Genomic DNA, 10,883 nt, shown 5'->3' with positions numbered 1-10,883 from the left:
CGGCTCACGTAGTGTTGCAGAATACTCCGTGGAGTTCCGGGCGCTAGCGGCCGACTCGTGCTGGAATGATGAGGCACTCCAGGAGGTATTCCGGTAAGGCCTCTGTGACAGGGCAAAGGACGAGTTGTCGGCTAGGGATGACACTAACAGCCTGGATTCATTGATGTCTCTGTCCACCAGGCTGGACAACCGACTCCGGGAACGACAGAGAGAGAGAACCGGTCGTCCTTTGGCCACCCCACGGCATGCTTCACCTTCTACTCCCAGCCCTAACCGCCCTCCTCCTCCCACTCCTAGAATAGCATCCGGCCCGGCCGTTTCCACCATCCCGGGAGAGGAACCAATGCAGCTGGGACGGAGCCGTCTTTCTCCCTCCGAGCTGCTCCGGAGATTAAGAGCAGGGGATTGTTTCTACTGCGGCCAGTCTGGCCACTTTCGTGTCCCCTGTTCCATTCGGCCAAAAGGGGAGGGCTCACCAGTAGAAAAGGAGACCCTGGTGAGTCAGACCACATTCCCTTCTGTCCCCCAATCCCGGATGCAAGTCCAAGCCACTGCAAGCTACAACCAACAGTCCCTGTCCTTGTCTGCCTTGATAGACTCCGGGGCTGAGGGGAATCTGTTGGATGAAGATATAGCAACCCAGGCCGGAATTCCTCGAGAGCCGTTGACTACCCTTCTGGAAGCCCGGGCACTGGACGGAAGACTTCTGGCCCGAATCACTCACTGTACCCCACCACTGTCTTTGATTATCTCGGGGAACCATCGGGAACAGGTATAATTTAACTTGATCTCCTCCCCTCAAGCCCCAATAGTTCTGGGGTACCCATGGTTGAGCCGCAACAACCCTAGCATTGATTAGTCCACCGGGAGGTTAGCCAGCTGGAGTCCGTTTTGTCACGCCACCTGTCTGCAGTCGGCCCTTTCCCCTGTGAAAACCACCTCGACCTCACCTGCAGTTGAACCCCCTGACTTGTCCAGGATTCCAGCGGAGTACCACGACCTGGGACACGTGTTCAGTAAGCAGCGCGCCCTTTCCCCGCCTCCGCACCGACCATACGACTGTGTGATCGACCTTCTCCCCGGAGCTCCTCTGCCCACCAGTCGCCTGTACAACTTGTTCCGGCCAGAGAGGGAAGCAATGGAGGGTTACATCAGTGAATCTCTCGTGGCGGGCATCATCCGACCCTCATCCTCCCCAGTGGGCGCAGGGTTCTTCTTTGTGGGGAAGAAGGATGGTTGTCTACGTCCCTGCATCGACTACCGAGTCCTAAATCATGTAACCAAAACGAACAAGTATCCACTGCCTCTGATAAGTTCTGCGTTCGAACCACTTCACGGAGCCACCATCTTCTCGAAGTCGGATCTACGAAGTGCCTGCCATCTGGTCCGAATAAGGGATGGGGACGAGTGGAAGACGGCGTTCAGTACCCTGTTAGGCCACTTCGAGTACTTGGTCATGCCTTTTGGCCTCACCAACGCCCCTGCAGTCTTTCAAGCCTTGACTAACGATATACTAAGAGACTTTATTAACCGCTTTGTGTTTGTCTATCTGGATGACATCCTAATCTTTTCCAGCAGTCCTCAGCAACATGTTCTTCATGTCCGCCAAGTCCTGCAGAGACTGGAGGAGAATAAGTTATTCGTAAAGGCGGAGAAATGCGAATCCCACGTCCCCTCGGTCAGCTTCTTAGGTTATATCATCAAGAGCGGACATGTGAGAGCTGATCCCGAGAAGATCCGGGCTGTGACGGAGTGGTCCAAACCCACCGACCGCAAGCAACTCCAACGGTTCCTGGGGTTTGTGAACTTCTATCGCCGGTTCATCAGAAACTACAGTCAGGTGGCGGCTCCTCTGACCCGACTTACCTCAACTACCACACCTATCCATTGGAACTCCGAGGCGCATTCAGCATTCGCGGAACTAAAGAGGCGCTTCACGTCTGCTCCCGTTCTGATTCAACCGGAGCCTCCTGTCAATTCATTGTGGAGGTTGACGCCTGCGACTTTGGGGTGGGAGCGGTACTGTCCCAACGTTCGGGCCCGGATCGGAAACTACATCCCTGTGCTTTCTTCCCTCGCCGACTGTCTCCCGCTAAACGAAATTACGACGTAGGGAACCGGGAGCTGCTGGCGGTCAAGCTAGCGTTGGAAGAATGGAGACACTAGTTGGAGTGGGCGGAACACCCGTTCATCGTGTGAACAGTCCATAAGAACCTTGAATATATCCAGACCGCCAAACGCCTGAATTCTCGCCAGGCCCGTTGGGCATTATCCTTTGGCCGGTTCAGGTTTACCCTCACGTACCGTTCAGGATCCAAGAACGGGAAGCCGGACGCGCTGTCCCACCAGCATGACCCTAAGGAGGACACCTCCAGTCCTGAGACTATCCTCCCACCTTCCTGCGTGGTTGCCAGCCTCACTTGGGAGATCGAGGCTAAAGTAAAGGAAGCCCAACGGGACGACCCCGACCCGGGCAATGGACCCTGCTTTCGCCTGTACGTGCCTGCCTCCGTCAGGTCCCAGGTTCTCCAATAGGGCCACACATCCTGGTTCGCTTGCCACCCCGGGAGTGATTGGACCCTGGCTCTCCTGAGGAAGCACTTTTGGTGGCGGTCCACGGAGGGGGACACCCGTTCTTATGTCTCAGCTTGTTCCATCTGTGCCCGGGGAAAAGTCTCTCATCGACCACCTGCGGGGATACTTCGTCCTCTACCTGTCCGTGGTCGCACCTGGTCAAACATCGCCTTAAACTTCGTCACCGGTCTACCCTCTTCCGCGCGGAAACAACACAGTCCTCACCGTGGTAGAGCGATTCTCTAAGGCGGTGCATTTTGTAGCCCTCCCTAAACTCCCTTCCGCTCAGGAGCCCGCAGACCTTCTCGTCACCCACGTTTTCCAACGTCACGGAATCCCTTCGGATATTGTCTCCAACCTGGGACCTCAATTCATTTCACAAGTTTGTAGATCTTTTTGTGAAGCCCTTGGTGCCTCAGTTAGCCTATCGTCTAGCTACCACCCACAGACCAACGGGCAAACGGAGCGGGTCAACCAGGAGTTGGAGGCGGCGTTACGTTGCATAACAGCCAACAACCCGTCTACCTGGAGCAACCATCTCGCATGGGTAGAATACGCACACAACTCTCTGGTTAGCACCGCGACCGGACAATCTCCTTTTGAATGCTCTCTGGGTTATCAACCCCCGCTGTTTCCCGCCAGGAAGAGGAGATTGCGTTGCCGTCAGTCCAGGCCCATATACACAGGTGTCAGACAATCTGGGAAGACACACGCACCGCCCTGCTTCGTTCAGCCAACCGTAACCGGAAGATGGCCGGCCGCCATCGTACCCCGTTCCTGAGTATCGACCTGGGTAGATAGTGTGGCTCTCATCTAGAGACATTCCTCTGAAGAACCAGCCCAAGAAGCTCGCCCCGCGCTTGCTGGGACCTTTCGAGATTGAGAGCATTATCAACCCTACGGCAGTCCGGCTCAAACTACCTACGTCCATGCGGATTCATCCTATCTATCACGACTCCCAGTTAAAACCGGTTTCTGTCAGTCCCGTGTGCCCTCCGAACGAACCCCCTCCGCGCCGCCCCCTCCCCCCCGATCATCGACGACCATCCGACGTACACTGTCCGGCGGTTATTGGACGTGCGCCGTCGGGGCAGGGGTGTCCAGTACCTGGTTGACTGGGAGGGGTACGGCCGGAGGAACGTTCCTGGGTTCCCCACTGCTATATTCTGGACCCTTCTCTCATCCGAGATTTCCACCGGGACCATCCAGACAAGCCTCGGAGATCGCCAGGAGACTCTCGTTGGGATGAGGTCGGGGGGTACTGTCATGATTCTGTTTGGTTGTTCCCCTTTAACGCTCCTTGCTCCCTGATTATACCCTAATTACAAACATCAGGTTTCCAATTGCTGCTAGCTTACTCAATTATGGTACCACTGGTTTGCATCAAAGACTGTGAAACAAGTATGATGGCCTCACTACACAGCTTCGCCAGTTCGTTGGTCGACTCTTGTGAGAGTAATCCTCGTTTCCTATTCCTGAGAACTGTGAGTTCTAGCTTCGCATCGTCTCCTGGATATAGACTTCCCATTCACGGAGGAAATACACCTAACGACTCTGCCTCAGCATCTGTGTCCTGCACTTGGATCCGTCCCCAGCCACGTCCTTGCAACATATACTGGGATATGGATACCCCACCGATTAGAGCTTCATTTGCAGTTTCCCACATAGCACTGGTAAAACCAAAATTCAGTTCTGCAATTTTCACAATAATCTTAATTTCTTCAGTACGACTGGATGTCTGAGTAGTACAATTCATAACAAACTTCATTTTATCCTGCAGTAAAGTATCTCTGGATAGTGAATTGTGAGATCAGCATTTATCCACTCCACTGAGTTCAAATTCTCTTCTTTGACAGGTACATCTTCATCTAGTTTAACTCAGAGACTGTTTCAATTTTTTCGCAAAGCCTCTGCATCAGGTACACACCGAACTGTACTTTAACCTGTTGAACTGCAGCTGCCTCCATTTTCATAAGGCAACATGGAAACTACTTTCATGCTTCCAACTCTCTCTCTGAGTCATGTTAAACAATCATCCTGTATGTTGCCCTTTGACCGTCAGCACCTCAGCCATTGACAGCAGGCGATAGACCTGGGTCTGACCTACAACGGGCCGGATGGAAATCTGCCCCATGCTCACCACCTCCTCTTCTGGTCTTTCCCCGATTTGTTGCTGTCGGTGGTCGCCGGCAACTGGCAGATGTGTTTCTCCTTCGACGTCTCAGTGAGCCCATACCGGTGATATTTGCAGTGACTGTGGAACAGTATTAAAGCAAGGAGAGAGCGAGGAGGCGAAAGCATGTACTACATCTCCCAGACTGCCTGCGGCTCCGGCTGTTCGGTAGTTGCTGCTGACTGAGGCCAGTCCCCGACGGGAGTTGTAGTTTATATGCAAAGCAGGCGTTTGTGAATTATGTACAACTGTTTCCATTATGAACAATATATGTAATTTGTCACCCTTTACAGTACCCTACAACTGCATCGTGGCAGTGGGACTTGTGGTGGCGCAGGGGAGAATCAGTGTTGCATCGCCCGCAGTTTTGGGATCAGTGCACAGTCTATCCAGTCTCTTCCTGACTCGAGTACTCCAGTACCGGAAACAAATTTGTGCTTCCTTCCTGCGCATTTTTAGGTAAATCACGACCCTCCTGAGTCATCCAACTAGAGGTGCACACAGTCCTCCAGCTGTGGTCTCACCAATATTGAGGAGTACAGCAAGCGATCAAGCCCTTGTGTTTTTCTGATCGAATTGAACTGATCATTTCCTGCTTCACTAAACCATACCACCATAAATCATAGGGCAGAATTAAGCCATTTAGCAGATCAAGTCTGCTCCAGCATTCCACCATGGCTTATCCAGGAATCCACTTAACTCCAGAAACCTGGATTCTTGCCAGATCCTTTGATGCCCTGACTGATCCAGAAACTATCAACTTCCACTTCAAATATACCCACAGACCTGATCTCCAACACAGTCTGTGGCAGAACATAGCACAGATTTCCTACTGTCTGGCGGTCCTTACCTTTGTTCTAAAAGGGTATTCCCTCAATGTTGAGGTTGTGCTTTATTGTTTTCTATACGCCTACCATAGAAAACATCCTCTCCACATCCACATTATCCTGTAACACCCTCTCCATATCCACACTATCCTGTCCTTTCAGCATTTCAATCGAATACCACCCCCGTCCTCCCGCATTGTTCTAAATTCCAGTCATTACAGGCCCAAAGCGGCCACACGCTCCTCTTGATTTAACCCTTTCAGTACCGGAATCGTCCACGTGAGTCTCCTCTAGACTCTCTCCAACAACAACAGATTCTTTCTGAGATACGAGGCACAGAACTGTTGACTGTAGCCCAGCTGCGGCCAGAGAAGTGTCTTATTAAGGATCATTATTATCTTCTTGATTTTCCTTTATATTACCCTTGAAATAAACCTACCATCATGTTTGCATTCTTTACTACAGAATCAACCTGTAAATTAATCTTCTGTGAGTCTTGAGCAGGGGTCACTAAGCCCCCTGCTCCTCCGATGTTTGAATCTTCTTCCCATTTGGATTATAGCCTGCTCTCTTTTTCTTGTTGTTTTTTTTTGCCAAAATGCACTATCATTCATTTCCCCCAACTGCATTTCAAACATTGTGTTCCTGACAGGCCGTAACAGGGAACAACAGCCGCAGCTGGATGACCTTCGGCATGTAGAGGAGAGTGAGGAGATGAGAGATTGGGGCCAGAGGGAGGCAAGAACCTCCCTGCACCTCCTTCACTATCGGTTCATGATTTTTTGTTGCCTCAGGTCAATGTGAAAAGTGACTGAGACCTATCATAGAACGTGCCTGCTATGCAGTCCATACAGTTAAAATCCTGAAGGATCCTGACAAGGATCCTGAAAAGTGTTTCTGGAAAAATATCGCAAGATCGTGGGGGATTCCACAGTGGTGAATTCACCTATGAAAACTGAATCGATATTCGGTTTTTTGCACGATTTATTTATCTCCAGTCCCGTCTGCTTATACAAAGTCCGCAACCCTCCATTTTCCATACATTCATGTGTTATCTAATAGCCTCTATCGCGTCTGCCTCCCCAGAACCCTTGGGATTCATTGCAGACACCCAACATTGTGAATATGAAAAACGTACTGGAACCGAAGCTGTCCTCTACACATTCTCAGTCAGGTTGGGCTTTGTCTTATACAGGTTGTCTCTTTTCACAAAAGCTGTGTAGGGAAAATTTAAAAATAAACACACTAAATTAGAAAATACTTGTGCAAAAATGGATTACCGAGGTAGTGTTCCACCTTTCACCTTAGATACATGCCCTCTGGTATTAGACATTTCACGTTCAGGGAAAAATACCGGCTGTCCACTCCGTCTGTCTCAACCAACTTCAGCCAGGCCTCCCTCAGCCTCTGCCGCTCCAGATAAAATATCCTCAGATTGTCCAATCACTCCTTATCGATGATCCTAAAGAACTTCCTCCACTCACCGTCGAAAACCTCCACAGTTTTCTTCACAAACATCCATCAAAACTTGGGAGTTTCCCAAAGAATAAATGGCGGTTAATGTTCGAACCCCAAAGCCCCAACCCAAATCCCCCTCCGACGCATAAGCAGCAGCAAATCAACGGCACCCTTCCACCACGAGCAACAAGGCATCGACACGCCCCACGGAGCACTGAAGCGTGCAGCAAAGCATCAATAAAGACACCGACTTGCAGTATCTCAAAGACTACTCGTGCACCCGGTAATTTAACATAATGCAGCCTCCCCTCTCTTCCTAATAAGGAAAAATGAGCGTCCCCGTTTCACAGCGAGAGAGATTTACCACCTTAAAGCTCTTTGACCCAACACTTGATCCCCCTTACTATCAACCCTCTGAGAATATCACCATACACACTACTTCATCACGCTTTCTTCCATGCCCTTCTCCTTAATGAACTCCAATGAATGAAAAGTATTTTTTTTTCTATAGCTCGCACGCCAATTCTGGCTCCAGGCATAAACTTCCTTCTTTGTCATTGAGTGGTTCTGTGCTCTCTCCAGTATAATGTTCCTCACTCTAGTCATTTCCTCGTCACTATTCAGACTCCCGATTCACAGTGTGACTTGCTTGTTGGTTCCTTATGTTCTTCCGAGACCCAGTACAATTTCAGCTTCCCGAACTTTACATTGCGACCACTTACTTCTGGGTTTCAGAATATCTCCTTCTTCTCCGCACCGCCCCCCACACCCCAGTAAAACTATGGTATTTTGCCGTCATATGTTATGCGGTTAAAATTGTGCTACTGGAAGATAGTTCATGATGTTAGCGAGAAGGAGAACGAGGAGAAAACAAATGTGAAAGAAAGGACCGGTTATGAGTGCAGCAGGCGGGGTTATTACTGACAAAATATAGCCCATGATGAGGCAGTCCTGTTAGAACCGGGAAGAAGGGGTAACAGTTTTGTCACGTCATTCAATGTAATCAGGGCGTGAGGTAAGGGGCAAAGTGGATTTCTCTGGGACACTGCAGTCAGTGATGCCATCGGAATCAGCTGTAAACTGTAAACAGCTGGTTGGTAACTCGAACGAAACACACACAAAATGCGGGCGGTACTCAGCAGATCAGACAGAAATTATAGAAAAGAGTAAACTGTCTGTGTATGTGTAGTTTTCTATTTCGAGTGTCTGCAGATTTTCTCGTGTTTGTTTTGTAACTCTGTGCAGTACATTGTTTCAATTTACACACGAGTGGGGTTACAAATAGGGATCATGAAGGCAGCTGGATTGCAATACTTTAACACATTTATTTCTAACGTTTAATAAGTTTCAAAATCTGATTGAATGGGAATTTCAGCATATTCCAGAGTTCTTCTCGGAACTTGCGCTGAGTCAGGGCGTAAATTAAAGTGTTGGTGCATGAACTGAGAATTTGCAGCATTCCCGATGCCTCTTCTGTGATGTAACGGGGATCCGTGACAGAATAATAGACAAACGTCATTGAAATCCGCTGATAGATATAAAATACCTGCCTTGTTAACCACAACAGTATGAAACTACCGGTTATGCTGAAGAGCAAAATGATGGAGTTGCGTCGGTTCTCCATCTCCTGGTCCTTGTCATTCTCTCCACTCTTTTGTCCCCGGAGCCTCCTGCGGGCTCGACTGGCCGCAAGAATCCGCCTCACTGTCCGAATATTGAACAACAAAATAAGAAAGAATGGAACACAAGGGGTTAAAAGACGGTGAAACTTTGCAAATGCCGCCCATGAGGGAGACTTTTTGTAGCTCGGTGTATAAACACAATACCAGGGAATACCATCAATTATTACCAAAGGCCCGTATGCAAAGACCCACGGAACACACTGCAAACAGTTCAGCACACTCACTGTCCCGATAACCACAGACGCCGTTCTCTCGGTGCAATATTTTGTTTTCAGCTTCTCACAGCAAATAGCCACAAATCGATCGATAGTAAAAGCGACAGTCAGCCAGACGGAAGTTACAGTGCTCGCAAAAACTAACCATACAGCGAGTCTGCACACAGGAGTGATGAACAGGAAAGATTGGCGAAGCTAAATCCAAGCAGTCCACGTCAGCAGAGGAAGGGAGATAACGACCAGGAGATCGGCCGCGGCCATTCCCACCAGGTAGCGAGTGACACATCTCGACAGACCGCACTTTCCCCGGGACAGGATCACAACTGCCAGCAGGTTCGCTGGAAGAGAGACACAGAACAGCAAGTTTGAAAAATACTAAGCAGAAGCCAATGCAGCAGTGGGAGTTGACCCTGTAATATTTACTTTTTATTTAGTGGTAGACCGGTCCACAGGCAGCGCAGAACTGGCGGAAGATAAAAATCAATATGATCTGCGCAGGGATTCCTGAATGATGACCGCAATATGAAGTGGCTTCGGAAAGCTAAAACTGGGTAATAATCTCCTCAGAGTCATTACTTCTAAATGGAACATTTTCTACTGGCGCCTTCCGCATCTCGTAGGCATGAAATGAATAATTCCGGACTCTGATGGCGGGATACTTTCATTATATAATCATCAACTTCCATGGCGATCCGTGTTAACGACAGGACGGCAGAGGGATGGAAGGTGAAACAGGAAATGCTGAAAACACTCATCCAGAGAAAACAAAGTATGCAGAAAACCGGTAAAAGTGTCTTTTCTCATAAATGTTCTCAGAGAGGCCTCTAACAACCATGTTAAGATTTCTCTTTCCACTCAAGCTCGTTGGGTCTTACTGCTTCCATCTTTCTCCATATTTATTTCCAATTCCAGCATCTGCCACCTCACTGATTTTACAACAGAACATACCAGTTACAGCGTAGTCTGAGACAACATGAGAGAGAGAGATATGACACCTCCCATTGATACCAGCATAAGGAAGAAGGGAAGAGGAATTCAATGTCCAGTAGCAAACTCGGTGTCACAGTCAGCTATCTGTAACCTTGTAAGATGTGTATATAATATGACACCTTTCACAGTATGGATAACTATGAATCACGACTTCGATTGTAATATTTGGCTCAGCAACAAGTTCATTGTGTTATCCATCAACTGCTTCACATTCAGTCTCAGCGCATACATTTATTAAAAATCCTCAAGTTTCATGCTACAACATAGAACTCCTCACATTTACTGAAGTGATACTAACAGTTGACGCTTTGATTATTGCACCTCACACGACCGCTCACATACAAATGCAAACAATCAATCGGTATAACGTTCGGGGGCTGTATAAAAATGCAATTTCAGTGCAGCCGCTACCGGATTGAAAGCACAGAAACCCGAACATCACACTATTGAACAGAAGTAGTTGAGAGAGCTCTGCCTGAGATGTTGAATTCTACAAATGTTGGCGGAATTGCTGAATTCCAGCATCGGAGTGTGTTTTAGATCCAGATCCTAAAATCCACATTCCTGTTTCCTTTCCATTCCTGAAGTGCAGAAGACTGGGACTGGTCATGTGGCAGCGGAATCCAATGAGTGAAACAATCATTAAATTGGAATTCAACCTCAGTTCCTACCTACGGCAGCTAACACGCGGCTTACCGGGAACTCCAAAGGCTGCAATAAAAGGATAGTAAACTTCTCCGATTCGCAAAATGACTGGATACATCATCCCAGTATGAATCTGACTTCTGTTGCTCAATTTACAGCAGAAACTCTGAACAGATGCATTCAAAATGTCCCTCATTTATACAAAGGATCATTCTGCAGAGATACGGTTATACCCCTGACTAATCTCATTAGTTACATTTGTTTGAATAAACATTTTAATTCAACATCATTGACTCTGATGTAAACATTGGGCACTCTA

General features: G+C 48.6%; 1 pseudogene; it reads right to left on the bottom strand.

Moving 5' to 3' along the window:
- Positions 1-8,362: 8,362 nt before the first annotated feature.
- Positions 8,363-10,682, bottom strand: LOC140207908 (probable G-protein coupled receptor 139; annotated as a pseudogene).
- Between the last annotated feature and the right edge of the window lie 201 nt (positions 10,683-10,883).

The sequence above is a fragment of the Mobula birostris genome, chromosome 13 (genome assembly GCF_030028105.1).
Source record: "Mobula birostris isolate sMobBir1 chromosome 13, sMobBir1.hap1, whole genome shotgun sequence".
Classification (NCBI taxonomy): Eukaryota; Metazoa; Chordata; class Chondrichthyes; order Myliobatiformes; family Myliobatidae; genus Mobula; species Mobula birostris.
The sequence above is the reverse complement of the archived record's forward strand: the minus strand, read 5'-3'. Positions and strand labels throughout refer to the sequence as shown.